Here is a 19,955-nt window from a genome sequence, read left to right on the forward strand (position 1 = left end):
ATCTCCCTTGCTGATGCATCCAACTATGGCAGAGTCATCAGAAAACTTCTGAAGATGACAAGACTCTGTGCATTAGTTGAAGTCCGAGGTATAAATGGTGAAGAGAAAGGAAGACAAGACTGTCCCCTGTGGAGCCCCAGTGCTGCTGATCACTCTGTCGGACACACAGTGTTGCAAGCACACGTACTGTGGTCTGCCAGTCAGGCAATCAAGAATCCATGACACCAGGAAAGCATCCACCTGCATCATATTCAGAATTCTTTGCCATAGGCCGAATATTTATGCATACTTAAGGCAGAGGTTGATAGATTCTGGGTTGGTCAGGGCATGAAGGGATATGGGGAGAAAGCAGGAGATTGGAGCCGAGAGGAAAATTGGATTAGCCATGATGAAATGGCAGAGCAGACTCGATGGGCCAAATGGCCTAATTCTGCTCCTGTATCTTATGGTCTGGATGCAAAGTGATTTTTTTTTAGCAAAATTAAAGACTATGGGTTATATTGTTCTCTTCATGATTCTGATAGCATTTTATGCAGCCCTTATTTGGGGTAGTTCGTAATTATCATGAAGCAGAAATAAATATTTATACAGAAATGCCAGCTTCCTTTAGGCCATTGGACAAATACACTGATTGCATTTAAGGTTTCGACATCTGCAAATGCAGTTGTTCTCAACCTTTTTCAGCTCGTGGCCCACTTGTGACTTCCATTCAGCTCTCCACCCTCCATCGTTCCAAGTTTTTTTTGGGTCAGCTGTACTAATTATTCTAATATCCAGTCAATATTTATATTTTAACAGGTTACAGATATTATTATATATTCAGTATAATTTTATAGGTGTGTATGAAAAATAAAACAATTTCAAAGCTCTGAATAGATATTTTATTTAAAATATAGATAATATTCTTTCCAACAACAATGAAAAAGTACTTAATAATGTTACTTTGGGTATTTAGTGATATCCATGTGACTGATGCAAGCCAGCAAGTTTTTGAATATCTCTGTTGCAACTTGGTTAAAGATTATCGAATATCACCTCTTTTCACAACATCTAGACTGTTATGAGTTACAAGCTTGACTAAAACCACATTCAACTGGATAAGAGATTGGGAAGTCCAATTAAAATCAACTTTGCTTTCTCTCAGAGTTGTTGAAACTTATTTTAAATATCAGTTGTTACCCAGAAATTTTGCTTGAACTATTATAGCATTTGATAAAGGTACCCCATGTAAGGCTTATTGAGAAAGTAAGGAGGCATGGGATCCAAGGGGACATTGCTTTGGCTACGAAGTTAATGAACCTACATCTTATCGGAACGCCGGGTTTTAGTTGATAACGACACTCGGAGGAAGAGCGCAAGGAACGAGCCAAGGAGCAGGAGAAGGAGGCAGAGCAAGGCCGCGAGTCCGAAAGGAAATGGGAGTACAGCCAGGGTCGAGACCAAGAGACACAGTCGGAGTCGCAGCACGTCCAGGCGAGACCACAGCCAGCGCTGAATCCCAGGGACTGAGAGACTGCCTGCCCCAGAAGGGAGATGAAAAGGAGCGACACACGCATTTAGATGGAGTGCGCCTGCGCTAGCAAAAAGGTCACGTGAGTCAAGTGAAACGTGCTGTGACTGCAAGGAGCTAGCTAAAAAGGAAACAAGGAAAAACGGGATAAATTAACATAACGAAGATGGCAATGATTGGAATCATTACAGTATTTGATAGTGGCATTGAAAACTGGGTAACTTAACATTGAAAGAGTGGAGTTATATTGTGATGCTAATGGTGTTAATGATGAAAAGAAAGCCAGCGTCTTAGGCTACGTCCACACGAGACCGGATAATTTTGAAAACGCCAGTTTCACATAAAAACGATAGGCGTCCACACCAGGCATTTTTGAAAATACCTCCATCCACATTAAAACGGGTATTTGGGTGAATCTCCTCCTACTGGGCATGCGCAGGACACATTTACAGAAAACAAGCGAAGAGGAAACGGTATACTATTTCCGTTTCCACGGTGGCGTTGTGCTATTTCCATTGGTCAAAAACTAGAGTACCTACAACAACAGCGAAAAAGTTTTCAACAACGTCTTTGAGGAATACAAAGAAAACCTCCGCTGGAAAAAGCAGCTATAAACGTGGATAATAAACAACACACGCATGAAGCTGTCCGCCATTGTTGTTGTGGTGTTGGAGGTTGCGTTCAAGAAAACAATGAAATGCCTTGCTGCCGCCACCATCTGTCCCGGCACGTCATGACAGCGTTTTAAAGCTCCAGTCACCCTGTACACACTACACCGCCCAACCAGTGTCTTCAGATTTACACACTCTGGAGAATGTTTTAGAAAAGCTCCGTTTTCGGGAGAGGAAAACGCTGTTTCGTGTGGACGGAGGGTCAAAACCAAGAGAAAAAGCTTCAGTTACGGATTTATCCGGTCTAGTGTGGACATAGCCTTACTCAGTGTTACGGGAGCAAAAACATACGGGCTGCTACGGAGCTTGTTAACCCCTGAAAAGCCAGCTGACAAAACGTTCAAGCAAACAGTAGACACTCTCCAACAGCACCTAATCCCCAAACCACTGGTCATTACTGAAAGATTTAAATTTCACAAATGGAATCAGAGCAAAAGTGAAAGCATTTCTGAATATTGTGCTGAATTACACAAATTATCAGAACATTGTCAATTTGGAGCTGGTCTATCGAACGCATTGAAGGACGGGTTAGTGTGTGGCATGCACTGTGAAACCACACAGAAGCTACTCCTGAGTGAAAAAGATCTTACATTAGAGAAGGCACTGAACATTGCAATATCAACGGAAACACAGCAGCACGGGGTGCTTCAGAGATACAACAAAAATCTCTGGAATATGCTACCGATAAAATGTCACTGTACAGAAATGAAGGAAAGAAATGTTACCGTTGTTGGAACATGTCACATGACCCTGAGGGTTTAAAGACAAAGAATGCAGAAACTGTGGCAAACAGGGTCACACTGGCAGAGTATGCAAAGCTAGTAAACAGCAGAAAAAGGACAAAATACAGAGAAACAAGAAACCCCAGAAAGGAAAATACAACAATGTACACAAAAAGGAAGAAAGCAGTTCTGATGAAAAAGACTCAGTCAAAAGTGAATTGTCTTGTCTGCAACTTTACAGCCTGAAAGAGACAGATGATCGAAGAGTAATAAGGATCACTCCACAAGTGGCAGGTGTGAGACTGAAAATGGAGTTGGACACAGGCTCAACTTTAACAGTAATCTCTGTACACGACTGCAAATGACTGTTTTCTCACATACCTCTGAAATGAACTAAACCACTGCTAAAGACTTACACAGGACAGAAAGTGTGTCCCAAAGGTAAAATTAAAGTGACAGTGACCTATGGAGACAAAACACAGCAGCTGAACCTCTATGTACTGAGAAATGGAGGACCACCGTTGCTGGGATGGGAATGGCTCAGGAAAATCCAGTTAGATTGGCACACCATCAAGGCACTAGATGTGTCAACAAAGGAGGACAGCTTGGTGGGGAAGATGTCCGCAGCTCTCCTCTCACCCATTGTTGACTATTACAACAAGGTGGAGCTAGAGAGCGTCGACAATGAGGACGAATGTAGTATCTGTGGCTGCAACTCGGATGAAGATACAGAGGATGCAAGGGAGACATATTGCCAATAAGCAGGATGATGAAGACTACCTGGAAGTAAAAGAGCAGATACTGATATCTCTCAAAAGACAGATATGGCAGTTACAGGAAGGCACTTTGCAGAGTATCAGAAAAGGATGAAGAAACTAGATCAACAATACAAGGAAAGAACACGAAATGCAGAGCTTTTTCTGCAACTGGAGACAGAACAAATGGAAAGGAATTATATTAAAGAGAAGAAAGCAGCAGTGAAGGAATTTGAAGATAAAAAGATTGAGTTAGAAAAGAAAAAGATGATTGAGAATGAGAGGCTAACAATGGAGCTCACAGGAGATTCTATGGAGGTAAAGCCAATAATGACTAGGAAACTAAGGAGGAGACCTAATGACCCTGTCCCAATTACAGACAAAAGACTAAAACCTGCACCTGCACAGTTAAATTACTTGTTAACAGATGAACAGATAATGGAAGATCTGCAAACTCTCAATAAGCTTAAATCTCCGAAAAGACCAGCATCTGTCTTCTCCTGAGCATCTTCCCAGCACTCCTGCGGAATCACCAGCTCAAAGATACAAAGCATGAATAGAAGATGTAAAGTTATATTACGATAAGAGATGGTGTCATAAAGGTCAGGCTATCTATCTGGAATCTAAGGAGAATACATAGATTGGCTGTGTAATTAGCTCAGTTGGAACAAATGAGATATGGGTAAGGAAGACAAGTGATAGCACAGAGATTTGTATATATCTAGGACAGCTGCAGAGTGGAGTCTTCATTATATGGAGGCAATCTGCTGCCTAGAACTCTTAGCAAGTTGGAGGCGCACATCTTCTTAACTCCCTATGCTCAGAGGTCAACTTTTCATGACTTTTATATGGAAATCTGTATTAAAACAAACAAGTTTATTCACGGAATGAAGAACACACTATTTGAAGACACTTTCCAATGCCATCTCAGTTTGATGATTGCACATATTTTTAAGAATAACATTCACCTTTTCACGGATTTCACTTTGCTTTCGTCATCTTTGCAAAATGGAGGTGACTACTCTTTATGGCTGGAACCTGCCAATTTGTGGATTGTTTAATTTATTCCAGACAATAGAGTGAAGACCTATTTGCTTCAATGCTGGTCAACCTAGGGAAGACCCTCCCCTCCCCCCGCCCTGGAGACTTGAGTTATAAATGGGTCTTAGACCAAAAGTAAAAAAAAGGTTTGCTATAATTTGATATCATTAAGTTACTTTGTTTTCATTTGATATTATTAAGTTGCAAAGTAAACGAATGGTAGATGTTTGTATGTTAAGGGTAAACTTACTTATTTAGCATAATGCCCCAGTAAAAAACAGTTGATACACTATTAAAATAAAAGGAGGAGTGTATCGTATAGCCTACATTATAATAAGGGACTACTTTATGTTTTAGTAACACGTTGTTGCATGCGCTATTAGGCGTGTATTGATCTGTACCTGTGTGCCGAGTTCGGTTTCTGCCAAAAAGAACCATGAAATTAGCTCCATTCTCCAGTGTTTTTATTAGTAACATTGTTGGGTAACCAGGCCACATACACAACATCACTGACTGGCCTTGTTGGAGACAGCCCTGCCCAATGTTTGCTTTGTTTGTGATACTCATAACTGTTTTAATGAGATTACTACAACATGGGCCATGCCAGGCCCTCCATACTAATCCCCTTCTGATATAGGTTTTGAAATGGAAATCCTGGCAACTTCTGACAGTCTTTCGTTTGGAATTAGATGCGGATGGTTCCCTATTAACATGTAATTATCTATGACAAAGTGATCATAATCACAAACTGGTGGAGCAGGTTGCAGGGTATCCCGTAGGGTCACGCCCGCCTGCTCAGTGTATAATCAGTGATTTGGGGGTGGATGTGGAGCAGAGCTCAGCAGCCCTGTCGGGTGAGAACGGCTATTTGTGTGTGGTCAGGCAGAACAGAGATGATGACTGATGTGTAGCACTCACCCCTCCACTCAAAAGCTGCTTAGCTGCCTCATTTGCATCATCAGGCACATTTTCCCATTCGTTTCATTTGGGGTTCCAATTAAATTACATATACGAATTTCTTTTTTATTTATACATTTTAGTCATATTTCATTAAAATAATAAACTTATGATGGCACTTTCAGAAACTCCTGTGACTCCGCATTTCTTGTTTGATTTTAAACCTGTGGCTGCTGCAGGATATGGCTCCTGATGAGAACCACTGTGCCGTGGGGGGGGGGGGGGAGAGAGAGAGTGGTGGGCAGTGGGAGATATGGCTCCTGATGAGAATCACTGTGCCGTGGGGGATGGGGGGAGAGAGAGCGGTGGGCAGTGGGAGATACGGCTCCTGATGAGAACCACTGTGCCGTGAGGGGGGGGAGAGAGAGAGTGGTGGGCAGTGGGAGATACGGCTCCTGATGAGAATCACTGTGCCGTGGGGGATGGGGGGAGAGAGAGCGGTGGGCAGTGGGAGATACGGCTCCTGATGAGAACCACTGTGCCGTGAGGGGTGGGGGGAGAGAGAGTGGTGGGCAGTGGGAGATATGGCTCCTGATGAGAACCACTGTGCCGTGGGGGGGGGGCGGGAGAGAGAGTGGTGGGCAGTGGGAGATATGGCTCCTGATGAGAACCACTGTGCCGTGAGGGGTGGGGGGGGAGAGAGAGAGAGTGGTGGGCAGTGGGAGATATGGCTCCTGATGAGAACCACTGTGCCGTGAGGGGTGGGGGAGAGAGTGGTGGGCAGTGGGAGATACGGCTCCTGATGAGAACCACTGTGCCGTGAGGGGTGGGGGAGAGAGAGAGTGGTGGGCAGTGGGAGATATGGCTCCTGATGAGAACCACTGTGCCGTGAGGGGTGGGGGAGAGAGAGAGTGGTGGGCAGTGGGAGATATGGCTCCTGATGAGAACCACTGTGCCGTGGGGGGGGGGGAGAGAGTGGTGGGCAGTGGGAGATACGGCTCCTGATGAGAACCACTGTGCCGTGGGGGGGGGCGGGAGAGAGAGAGTGGTGGGCAGTGGGAGATATGGCTCCTGATGAGAACCACTGTGCTGTGGGGGGGGGGAGAGAGTGGTGGGCAGTGGGAGATATGGCTCCTGATGAGAACCACTGTGCCGTGAGGGGTGGGGGGGGGAGAGTGGTGGGCTGTGGGAGATACGGCTCCTGATGAGAACCACTGTGCCGTCGGGGGGGGGGAGAGAGTGGTGGGCAGTGGGAGATATGGCTCCTGATGAGAACCACTGTGCCGTGGGGGTGGGGGGAGAGAGAGTGGTGGGCAGTGGGAGATACGGCTCCTGATGAGAACCACTGTGCCGTGGGGGGGGGGGGGCAGGAGAGAGAGTGGTGGGCAGTGGGAGATATGGCTCCTGATGAGAACCACTGTGCCGTGAGGGTGGGGGGGAGAGAGAGTGGTGGGCAGTGGGAGATACGGCTCCTGATGAGAACCACTGTGCCGTGGGGGGGGGGGGAGAGAGAGAGAGTGGTGGGCAGTGGGAGATACGGCTCCTGATGAGAACCACTGTGCTGTGGGGGAGGGGGGAGAGAGTGGTGGGCAGTGGGAGATATGGCTCCTGATGAGAACCACTGTGCCGTGGGGGGGCGGGGGAGAGAGAGTGGTGGGCAGTGGGAGATATGGCTCCTGATGAGAACCACTGTGCCGTGAGGGGGGGGGGAGAGAGAGTGGTGGGTAGTGGGAGATATGGCTCCTGATGAGAACCACTGTGCCGTGGGGGGAGGAGAGAGAGTGGGGGGCAGTGGGAGATATGGCTCCTGATGAGAACCACTGTGCCGTGGGGGGGGGGAGAGAGAGTGGTGGGTAGTGGGAGATATGGCTCCTGATGAGAACCACTGTGCCGTGAGGGGTGAGGGGGGAGAGAGAGAGTGGTGGGCAGTGGGAGATATGGCTCCTGATGAGAACCACTGTGCCGTGGGGGTGGGGGGGGAGACAGAGAGTGGTGGGCAGTGGGAGATATGGCTCCTGATGAGAACGACTATGCCGTGGGGTGGGGGGGGAGAGAGTGGTGGACAGTGGGAGATATGGCTCCGGATGAGAACCACTGTGCTGTGGGAGGGGGAGAGAGAGAGTGGCTCCTGATGAGAACCACTGTGCCGTGAGGGGTGGGGGGGGGAGAGTGGTGGGCTGTGGGAGATACGGCTCCTGATGAGAACCACTGTGCCGTGGGGGGGGGGGAGACAGAGTGGTGGGCAGTGGGAGATATGGCTCCTGATGAGAACCACTGTACCGTGGGGGGGGGGGAGAGAGAGTGGTGGGCAGTGGGAGATATGGCTCCTGATGAGAACCACTGTGCCGTGGGGGGGGGAGAGAGAGTGGTGGGCAGTGGGAGATATGGCTCCTGATGAGAACCACTGTGCCGTGAGGGGGGGGGGAGAGAGAGAGAGTGGTGGGCAGTGGGAGATACGGCTCCTGATGAGAACCACTGTGCCGTGAGGGGGGGGGGAAGAGAGAGAGAGTGGTGGGCAGTGGGAGATACGGCTCCTGATGAGAACCACTGTGCCGTGAGGGGTGGGGGAGAGAGAGAGTGGTGGGCAGTGGGAGATATGGCTCCTGATGAGAACCACTGTGCAGTGGGGGGGGGGGAGAGAGAGAGTGGTGGGCAGTGGGAGATATGGCTCCTGATGAGAACCACTGTGCCGTGAGGGTGGGGGGGAGAGAGAGAGTGGTGGGCAGTGGGAGATATGGCTCCTGATGAGAACCACTGTGCCGTGGGGGTGGGGGGGAGAGAGAGAGTGGTGGGCAGTGGGAGATATGGCTCCTGATGAGAACCACTGTGCCGTGGGGGGGGGGGAGAGAGAGAGAGTGGTGGGCAGTGGGAGATACGGCTCCTGATGAGCACCACTGTGCTGTGGGGGGGGGGGAAGAGAGAGAGTGGTGGGCAGTGGGAGATATGGCTCCTGATGAGAACCACTGTGCCGTGGGGGGGGGGGGGGAGAGTGGTGGGCAGTGGGAGATATGGCTCCTGATGAGAACCACTGTGCCGTGGGGGGGGGGGGGAGAGAGAGTGGTGGGCAGTGGGAGATATGGCTCCTGATGAGAACCACTGTGCTGTGGGGGGGGGGGGGAGGAGAGAGAGAGTTAATATTTGCATTAATTGGTTTATTTTCTGAAGTCCAGTGTCTCATATGGTCCCAACTCCACAAATTTCACTGAGTGAACCAAGTTTCTCAATTAGCTGAAAGAATAGGAAGAGCATCCCCAATTAGCTAAAAGACTGAAGTAGCATTTGTTTTTAGCTGCCAAGGTCACAGCAGTATTTGTGATTAACATATTATGGAAGATAATTCAAAATAGTTGGTCAACAGTGAGCATCATTCTCAATTAGCTGGTACAGTGGAAACAGCTTTCCAATTTAGTGATATATTTGGACAGGTATTTCCAATTTGACCATAAATTGTGAACATCTTTTTTCTATTAGGACATTCAGTGAAGACTCCAAGAATACACCATTTCTGCACCTTGGTCTAAAGGGTTTTAGATTTAAATCCTACTCCAGATGCTGGAGCCGAGACATCTGTGCATCTTTTCCCCACAGCAGCAAGGGCCAATGCCAGAGAGATCCACTGAAAGTGAGCATTGGGAGGCTTAGGGGAGATGTCAGAGATAGGTTTTTCCTTTTACACGGAGCGGTGGGTGCCTGGAACACACCCCCAGAGCTGGTGGTAGAGACTGATAGAATAGGGGCATTTAAGAGCTTCATATAGGCACATGGATATAAAGAAAAGTGGAGGGTTATGGGTGTATGGGAGGGAAGCTTAATTGTAGAGTCGATTTATGTAGGTCAGCATAACATCATGGGATAAAGGATCTGTGCGGTCCTGTACCGTTTTATGTTCCATCTTCTCAGTACCTCACCACATCTGCAAGAGTCTGTTGCCCTGCTAGAGATGCCAGTTTTTGTCAAAGCCAATGTCAAGTATATTGTCATATGCACAAGGACATCTGTGCACAGATGCAATGAATAACTTGCATACAGCAGCACCACTGTCACAAAGCAACACATCAACAGAATTCACAAGAAAAAGAATCAAATATACATCTTTTTACTAGAAAACACAATTAGAACAATTACCTTGCATTTTAGTGCAAGGCAGTCAAAGTGGTTGTGGTGTTGCTAAACTGCACCACTTGGGGTTTTGCAAGTTGTTTCAAGAAATGAATGGTTGAAGGGTAGTAGCTGTTCTTCAACCTGGTGGTGAGGAACTTCAGACTTCTGTACCTCCTACCTGGTGATTGTTCATCCCAGTTTGGCAAAAGATTAAATCAAGGAAGGTAGTGCACCCGTGGCTGACAAGAGAAATTAGGGATAGTATCAATTCCAAAGAAGAAGCATACAAATTAGCCAGAGAAAGTGGCTCACCTGAGGACTGGGAGAAATTCAGAGTTCAGCAGAGGAGGACAAAGGGCTTAATTAGGAAGGGGAAAAAAGATTATGAGAGAAAACTGGCAGGGAACATAAAAAGTGACTGTAAAAGCTCTTATAGATATGTAAAAAGGAAAAGACTGGTAAAGACAAATGTGGGTCCCCTACAGACAGAAACAGGTGAATTGATTATGGGGAGCAAGGACATGGCAAACCAATTGAATAATTACTTTGGTTCTGTCTTCACTAAGGAGGACATAAATAATCTTCCAGAAATAGTAGGGGACAGAGGGTCCAGTGAGATGGAGGAACTGAGCGAAATACATGTTAGTAGGGAAGTGGTGTTAGGTAAATTGAAGGGATTGAAGGCAGATAAATCCCCAGGGCCAGATGGTCTGCATCCTAGAGTGCTTAAGGAAGTAGCCCAAGAAATAGTGGATGCATTAGTGATAATTTTTCAAAACTCGTTAGATTCTGGACTAGTTCCTGAGGATTGGAGGGTGGCTAATATAACTCCACTTTTTAAAAAAGGAGGGAGAGAGAAACCGGGGAATTATAGACCGGTTAGCCTAACGTCGGTGGTGGGGAAAACTGCTGGAGTCAGTTATCAAAGATGTGATAACAGCACATTTGGAAAGCGGTGAAATGATCGGACAAAGTCAGCATGGATTTGTGAAAGGAAAATCATGTCTGACGAATCTCATAGAATTTTTTGAGGATGTAACCAGTAGAGTGGATAGGGGAGAACAAGTGGATGTGGTATATTTGGATTTTCAAAAGGCTTTTGACAAGGTCCCACACAGGAGATTAGTGTGCAAACTTAAAGCACACGGTATTGGGGGTAAGGTATTGGTGTGGGTGGAGAATTGGTTAGCAGACAGGAAGCAAAGAGTGGGAATAAACAGGACCTTTTCAGAATGGCAGGCGGTGACTAGTGGGGTACCGCAAGGCTCAGTGCTGGGACCCCAGTTGTTTACAATATATATTAATGACTTGGATGAGGGAATTAAATGCAGCATCTCCAAGTTTGCGGATGACACGAAGCTGGGTGGCAGTGTTAGCTGTGAGGAGGATGCTAAGAGGATGCAGGGTGACTTGGATAGGTTGGGTGAGTGGGCAAATTCATGGCAGATGCAATTTAATGTGGATAAATGTGAAGTTATCCACTTTGGTGGCAAAAATAAGAAAACAGATTATTATCTGAATGGTGGCCGATTAGGAAAAGGGGAGGTGCAACGAGACCTGGGTGTCATTATACACCAGTCATTGAAAGTGGGCATGCAGGTACAGCAGGCGGTGAAAAAGGCGAATGGTATGCTGGCATTTATAGCGAGAGGATTCGAGTACAGGAGCAGGGAGGTACTACTGCAGTTGTACAAGGCCTTGGTGAGACCACACCTGGAGTATTGTGTGCAGTTTTGGTCCCCTAATCTGAGGAAAGACATCCTTGCCATAGAGGGAGTACAAAGAAGGTTCACCAGATTGATTCCTGGGATGGCAGGACTTTCATATGAAGAAAGGCTGAATGAACTGGGCTTGTACTCGTTGGAATTTAGAAGATTGAGGGGGGATCTGATTGAAACGTATAAAATCCTAAAGGGATTGGACAGGCTAGATGCAGGAAGATTGTTCCCGATGTTGGGGAAGTCCAGAACGAGGGGTCACAGTTTGAGGATAAAGGGGAAGCCTTTTAGGACTGAGATTAGGAAAAGCTTCTTCACACAGAGAGTGGTGAATCTGTGGAATTCTCTGCCACAGGAAACAGTTGAGGCCAGTTCATTGGCTATATTTAAGAGGGAGTTAGATATGGCCCTTGTGGCTACGGGGATCAGGGGGTATGGAGGGAAGGCTGGGGCGGGGTTCTGAGTTGGATGATCAGCCATGATCATAATAAATGGCGGTGCAGGCTTGAAGGGCCGAATGGCCTACTCCTGCACCTATTTTCTATGTTTCTATGCTATGGCCTGGGATCTTTGATGATGGATGTTGCTTTCTTGAAGTTGTGCTTTCTGAGATATGGCTGATAATGGGGAGTAGATATACTTGGCCAAAACCACTACTCTCTGCAGCTTCTTGTATTCTCATGCATTCCAATTGCAGTAAAAGACCATGATGCAACTGGTCAGGATATTTTCAAAAGTACAGCTATAGATCTTTTGTTGAAGTCTTCGATGACAAGCTGAAGCTTCCTGTGAAAGTTAAGATGCTGAGCACAGGACAAGCTGTCCAATATTAAACGCAGGAACTGCAAGCTGCTGACTCTCCCCGCTGCCAATTCCCCAATGCAGACTGGCGCATGTTTCCCCTCCTTCCCCTTCCTGAAGTCAACAATTAGCTCCTTAATTTGCTCATGTTGAATGAGAAGTTATTTGTGCGGCACAACTCAACCAGATTGTCCTATCTCACTCCAGTATGCTGACTTATTGTCACCTGTGATTCATCCAACAACAGCAGAGTTATAAGGTAATTTGATTGCTTTGGAGCTGTGCTTAGCCAATAAAGTGCATATGGAGAGTAGGATAGGGCCTAAGCACATCACCTTGAGGTTCACCTGTGTTGATTAGGCGATGTCATTACCAATCCTCACTAATTGAAGTCTGCTGATTTGACTCTGGCATTCAGTTGCAGAGGGAGATACAGAGGTTCAGATCTCAAACCTTGATGATAAATTTTGATGGAATAATGTGTTGAACGCCAAGCTGTCGTCGATGAACAGCAGCCTGAAGTACAAGTTCCTGTTGTCTAGCTGGTCCAGAGCAAAGTGAGGATGAGAAATCGAACTATTCATTCAGAAGGAATTATGAAGATTCTGTGGCAATATTCGGAGGATAATCAATACAGGTAACATTACCAAAAAGATGGCATTCTCACATTTGTGGGAACTTGCCATGGATCAAGTAATTTGTCTATGTGGAAAAAGTAACTAGACATTAAGAATACTTGATTGGTTGCAAAGTAATTTTGGATAATTTGAGGCCTTAGCAAATGTTATATAACCCTACAATTAGTTTGCAAATGGAAGCAGAACCGCATATTTTCAAATCAGTGGGTGGACCCTCGGTTTGACACCTTGTAATTACTGTCACAGGAATGTGCCATGCGGACAGATTGAAGTGCAATTTAGCAAAGCAACGCCACAGACACATTCTCCAATGCTGACATTTCTACCATTTGACTCAAAAATGCAGCATGACTGCAAATAAGAAGTTGAAAGTAATCAATTCATTAGCAAATACTCTTGCCTGAGTCCTGATGGACTGCCTTCCACTTGATTAGGAGCAGATGTAATGACGTCAATTTTATTCACACTCAACTGAACTTTCTCAAACGTAAGCTTGTGAAATAAATTCCAAATGTAGTAAATGCATACTTTTAATATAAAATTGTATTATAAAATGATGGGTGAAGCACACTGAGGTGGCTTCAGGCGTGACATATCAAATTGTGCTGTTTATTCAAAAAATAGATTTTGTATTTTCAACATGCTTTCGTGTAAAGTCTGTTTCATTATGTTCGTCATACTTCTGATGATATGAGAACATGCCAAATTCAAGATATTAAATAACATTCTGGGTAGCCCTGAGGTGACCAGCTGTCCAGGTGATCAGTATTTTTCCTCACATTTGCAATTTCACCAACTATAACAAAAAATGTCCAGTTCCACACTCGCTTTCTGTGGCAGGAGAATTACCCTGAGGCCAGGCCATCAGTATTACTAAAATACAGAATATCTAGTAACTTTTACATTGCTGTTTGAGGGACCTGTAGTTACACTTCCTACTTGACAACAGAAACTGTGTTTCCTAATTACCTTAATGAATATGAAATGCAATATAAATATTGCAAGTCTCCCTCTTTGCAATTACCAACCTTCACCTCATATGAAGTCAATTTCAATTAGCCAAAATCCCAAGCACTACCATGGCAAAAATTAGTGTGGTTATAACACAAGCTTCAGAAGAGAAATAAGTCATCAACCACAGCACAATTCTAAAGCACCAGTCCTGCACACATGGCAATATGCATAGTTTAATTAATGATAAGCATAATTTGTGGTAAATTTGAAAAATGAATGTAATGGAATGAATTAATTTCTGGCACAGTCATAACCATTTAGTGAATTGTATGATGTTTTAGGAAGTGGGTTCAGAAAAAAATACTCTAGTGCTGCATGAAGATAAAAATGGATATCAGTGGTGACAGTGAGTTCAGCCTAAGGATATGGTCATTATTTTGTGAACAGGACAAAATTTGACAGACACACTGAGAATCAGAGGTCAATATGACTGAAGGACATGCAGCCAAGGGTGCATTAAGGATAGACAGATGACAAATTGCAACACAGGTCAAAATTAAGAGATGTTAAGTGCTATTAAATGCCCCAAGAAGGGTGTAATCCAGAGATGAAAGGTTCCACAGGGTATGCAACTGAGTACAATAGTTTTGAACTTACACTAAATGCACTGACTTGTCATTATTGTTAATGTTTTTATTAATTTATTGATTGATTGAGCCCAGCAATCCCCCGATTTAACCCCAGCCTAATCACTGGACAATTTACAGTGACCAATTAACCTACCAACCAGAATGTCAATGGAGTGTGGGGTGAAACTGAAGCACCTGGAGTAAAACCCGCACAGCCATGGGAGGAACATACAGACAGTGGTGGGAATTGAACTCTGTCACTGGTATTGTAAAGCATTATGCTAACCACTGATGTGCCACCTTTAATTTTGTGAGTCAGTGACATATATACGTAAGGGTTTCTCCTTTTATGTTACTGCTAAGGGGAATAAAATGGCTTCTCTGTACTGTTAACTGCTGAGACAGTGGTTCTCTATAGCAGTTAGTGATAACGGGACTTGTATTCGTTTGCTAACCAATTGGGATAGATGTTATTCTTTCTGTCTGTGTGAAAGCTGTTAGTTTGCGTGGGCTTCGGGGAGAAGGCGTGAAGAGGATGAAGAGAGAAGAAATGGCTTGAGGAGATGGTTGCCGGACCCGCTGGGCCTGGGCTGGGGGCAAGAGCCCAGGGGTTGACGATGAGTGAAGGAGGATCAGCGAAAGGAAATCCGTGAGCTCCAACGTTGTGCACTGGACATTTTTATGAGATTATTGGCGCCTTTTATTTGTTTTCCTTTTTTTTTTGTTTCTCTACTAACCCCATACTTAAATATAAAATCTTAATCGTTTAACTGCACATTGTGGACAATGTTATTTTGGGGTACTGATGTTACACAGGTGACACAATACACAGCATCCATCCAAACCAGAGTGCTAAGGTTTGGCTGGGCAGGGGGTTATCACCCCGAGATCATGCCACTTGGCAAAGCGAGTGTTACATTTGGGAGCTTCGTCTATGGATTTGATTCAGTGGGGTGCTGTGTGATTGCCCTGTTTGAATCAGTGCTGCTGTGTCTCTGTGGGATTGCGGTTAGTGATGTGTGTCTTTGGGGATTGCGGTTAGTCACGGGTTGAGTGGGGTGGATATTTGTACCTTGGATGAATTGTTAGTTTGATTTTTGAGTGCAGTTAAAGCTGATGGGGAAGTTGAAACTGCAGCGCAAAAGTTTGATAAAATAGCGGGCTCAGACCTTGCTTCAGCGTGGGCTAACGCTGACGTCACGGAGGTGGGATTGCCAGTATCTGTTGGTGCCCTGGGTGAGGCGGGGCCATGGGCTATCCATACTGTCAGGAGGGAGGAGAAAGAGTGGTCAGAATGTTACCTCTATGGCAGGCTCCGCCTGGTCTTTGGAATAAAAAAGGGGCGGAGGGGACCCCTCAGTTGTTAGGTGAGTGGCAGTGCTTGGCTGAGGGAAAGCCACAGGGATTGGTTGAAAGTTTGAGTTGGTGGGCTGTTGACGGTGTTAGAACTGTCAGGGTCAATTACCTCGTTGTGACAGCTGCCAGTTATCTGCAAGCGTGGGAAAATGCATTTGATTCGACTGTAAGTAAAATGCAGCACCTCGGGGGCTTTCCATACCTGTGTCAGGAGATTGGGGGAAAGCTTTCAGTGTATCTTCTCTGGCTCGGGGGGCAGCTAAATTGCTTGCAGTGCCAGGGGGATCATTCAAGGGGAACAGCCTCTCCCTCAGTTGTTCAGCTGATCAGAGAGGTGTCAGGAAACTTAGTGGAGGCCCAGTGGGGGAACGGCTTGGGGTCTCTGGAAACACGTTCCCAGCAATGCACCAAGGAACTCCCAAAAGGGAAAGACCCTATTCCTGAAGGCTTAGAGGGACCACGCCCGTGTGTCATTACGGATAGATGGAAGCTATGCTAAGGCCATCCTCGATACCGGGGCGCAGGTCAAGTTGCTGTATAGTTCACTTCACAACTGGTATTTGAAGCATTTACTCTCGACACCATTCAGGGCACTGGAAATTCGGAATATCAGTGCTAGGGATTATTTCGAAGACGATTATGGGTATGTGAAACTGGAGTTCTCGGAGGCCAAGGTGGGGGTGTCTGAGGTTCGTGAATCGTTAATGCTGATGTGTCCGGACACTGTTGAGACGGGCAGCGTTTCGATTCTGGGGAGGACCAACGCCCCGCTGATGAGGAGGCACATAGGGGCCTGCCAGGAGGAGGTGGGTCAGAGCTGTTTGGGGGCGTTGTCTGTGCACTCAGTGTTTCAAGCTGCTTGTGAAGCCATGTGTAGCAGCATTGGGCCGGTACCGAATTTAAACGAGATCTGATGGCGGTACGGCCTGGGGGAAGTATCTGAGGGTGAGACCCTCTTAGTGGATGCTGTGACATACCACGTGGCGGGGGGGGGGGCGCAAAATGACCGCTGAAAACACCTCGGTGAGAGAGAGGTCGCAGCGACTGGCCCCTGTCATTGACCAGAATACGGTCCTGAGGGCTGAAGACGCGATGGTCTGTTTGTGTGGTGCAACGTGGTTTAATGTACTGGATCTGAGGAGTGGATGTTGCCAGATCCCGATGAGTGAGGCCGACAAGGAGAAGATGGCTGTTATAGGTCCCCTGGGATTCTTCCAGTCTGAAAAGATGCCACAGGGAATATCTGGAGCCCCTGCAACCTTCCTGCGGGGCATGGGGAAGACCATGGGGGATGTGGAAGTGTTTGGAGTTTTGGCATATGTGGATGATCGCCTCGGGTTTGGATTCGCCTTGGGGGACGATGATGCGAGGCGAGTGCCAAAGCCCAGGCGACAAAGAGTTAAAGACTTAAAACTTCCTTTGGACGAGTGCCAGGTCTGGAGAAAGATGCAGTTCATCCATGCTCTGTGTTCAGCTGTGGAATTCTACGGTAATTCTTGGAGATTCACCAGGGACTACAGCAAAGTGCAGCACCCCTTGAAACTGCTGCTGTGTGGCTACCCTCCCTTGGAGAAGAAAGGGAGGGGGGAAAAGCGACAGAGGCGAAGTGTAAAATGTGGAGTAGTTTTTGGCCGGCGGAGTTTGGGGCAATCTGAGAGAAATGACCCGACATACCAGTTGAACTTCCTGGTGTTGGAACAGACGGTGGTGGACCTGGGGCTGGAAACCCAGGTCATCAATCAAAATGAGATTCTGGGGAGAGAGGGGATTTGCACCGTTGAACTGAGTGCTCAGAAATGCAGGCTGGAGACTGAGTGCCGCACTTTTGGGACAAACCTTTAAGACTTGAGAGTCCACGCTCCTCAACGTGGAGACGGAGAACCGGAATTTCGAGCAGAAACTGCGGCCACTTACTGATGAATTAATCCAGAAAAGACTGAAAGACTTGCACGTTGGGGAAGACCAAGGAAACTGTGTGACATCGGCCAACAGAAAACTGAGAGCCCAGAGAGGGGGGTTTGACTATACTTCTGAGGCGGTGAAGCAATTGCGGACAGATCTTGGAAGAGGGAAGTGAAAGCTTGAAGGGAATCTGAAGATAATCATCGACAGTTTAAATGAAGTGGAAAAACTTTTTCAGATTGGGGTGGAAGAAGCTGGTGGAGTAACTGCGTCTCAGATTGAGATGGCCAAGAAGCGTGAGTCAGAACTGCTGAGACTGTAGCGAGAGTTGGGGGAGTCAGAGAAGAAGCTGACGCCTCTATTACAGGAGGCTGAAGAGGCTGCAGAGGCAGCCCAGACCAAGTGCTTCAGTCTGGAGAAGATCAAAAAGCAGCTACCGATCGAGGAAATGAGGAAGAATACTGATTCGAAGGATGATGTGCTGGATGCGTGGTACATGCTGCCTTTTGCTAACTTCCCCTTGATTAAGAGACTTTTGGCCCTTCTCCCACTGAGTCAGGTGTAGTGGGGAGGGCTAGTTGTGGGCAGCCTGGGTTACTGCAGGACCCTGAAGGAAAAGAAGCGGGGCCCTGGACATGGGACAGGGGGCTCCGGGTTGCAGTGGGGGCATGAGTGAGAGATTGAGAGAGGAGCTGGCAAGCAGACCTGAGGTATCCCTAGTAGTGTCCGAGCCTGAAGGGTTTAAGTGAGGGGGTACGGAGGACTTGGAGGATTAGGAAACTCCCAGATAGGTTTGCCTATGTGGCGCCTGGGGAACAGGGCGTAAGGTCTACTGTTTGGGGAGCAATGTCACTGTTTGGGTTTTTGTGTCTGCAGAAAGGGTTGGCGAGTTATTTAGAAGTCATGAGGATATGACTAAATTTGGTGGGGGGAGATGTTTAACCACACATTGTGGATTGAATGTTATTTTGGGGTACTGATGTTACACAGGGGACACAACGCACGGCATCCACCCAAACCAGAGTGCTAAGGTTTGCCGGGCAGGGGGTTATCACCCCGAGATCATGCCACCTGGCAAAGCGAGTGTTACATACACACAAGGGCAACTACTGTGTGCGACGTTCTTTGTTTGCTTTGTTTTATTTAGATGCCTTTTATTTAGATTTATGGACGCTCCCAAGTCTAAGCAACTCCACACCAATTATTTTTGTATTTGCAATGTCAGCAATTTGGAATGCCCAAAGCAAGCATAGCGAGGAAGATGACTTAGTTAAGTGTTATATGCAGCATGTTACTTCCTGTCTATTAGAACCAAAATAAATCTGATTTATTTAGCTTATAGACTCTTGGTGACTCATCAATTGTAGTTTGCCTCAGGTCATTCTCAATAGAAAATTCCACATAATTCACATTTGGGAAGAAGGTGCTCACAATAATTAAACAATGCATGCCATGAAAATGAAATTGACAAATCCCTGAGGGTTAGGTCACAATAAACAATTCAACTGAGCCTCAAGTGGTGCAGAATTGCCATTTATATTAAAGTTTTAAAATGAGACATACAATTGTTGAAAATAACATTCTCACCCCAATTATATAGCCTCAACTTCCATAGCTTTTAGTAAATATGAAATTGTAGAACTGCAATAGCACACGATGTTTCTAGTGAGAAAGTCAGGTGATATTTGCCGTACTCACTCAGGAATGGTAATTCAGTAAGGACAGGGAGCTAACATCTGTAAGCTCCGCTAAGATGGTGGTGCACTTCGTTGCAGCAGCCTCTTCAAGTCCGACAAACGGCACAAATGTATCACATTTTTCTTGTGATTGCAAGACCCTGTTGGACACTGGTAATATAAAATATTGCAAGTCCAGTTCATTGGTGAGACTGAAGGTGGGGAAGCTGCACGGCCTTGGTTGTATGCAGACCAGGCCCTCGTGCCATGATGCTGCCTGTTACAGCCACCCAGGGGAAGAGGCACTGGAGGCAGTGTGGGGGAGATCAGAGGAGCAGCGGGCGTGCTGGATCAGGGGCTGGCCTCTCTTGTCGGTGCTGCTCCCCAGTATTTGTTCTGTGAAAGATCAGCTGGATTGCAACGGCTCGCCCAGCACGAGACAAGGTATTTTGCTTGCGTCTGCTGAACCAGTGTGAGGTGAGGAACTGCTGCATGCTGGATCTTGTAGGACTGTGACTTCAGGGCAACATCCCATTCACTACCAACCTTTGGGCCAGCCATTCAAGAACTAATATATTTTTAGT

At 46.5% G+C, this 19,955-nt stretch overlaps 1 protein-coding gene across 10 annotated transcripts in view; it reads right to left on the reverse strand.

The window, feature by feature from the left end:
- The window catches only part of LOC134350601 (utrophin-like), a 537,041-nt gene that overhangs the window by 39,422 nt on the left and 477,664 nt on the right, over positions 1-19,955 (reverse strand). The window lies entirely within an intron of this gene.

The sequence above is a fragment of the Mobula hypostoma genome, chromosome 8, assembly GCF_963921235.1.
Source record: "Mobula hypostoma chromosome 8, sMobHyp1.1, whole genome shotgun sequence".
NCBI lineage: Eukaryota > Metazoa > Chordata > Chondrichthyes > Myliobatiformes > Myliobatidae > Mobula > Mobula hypostoma.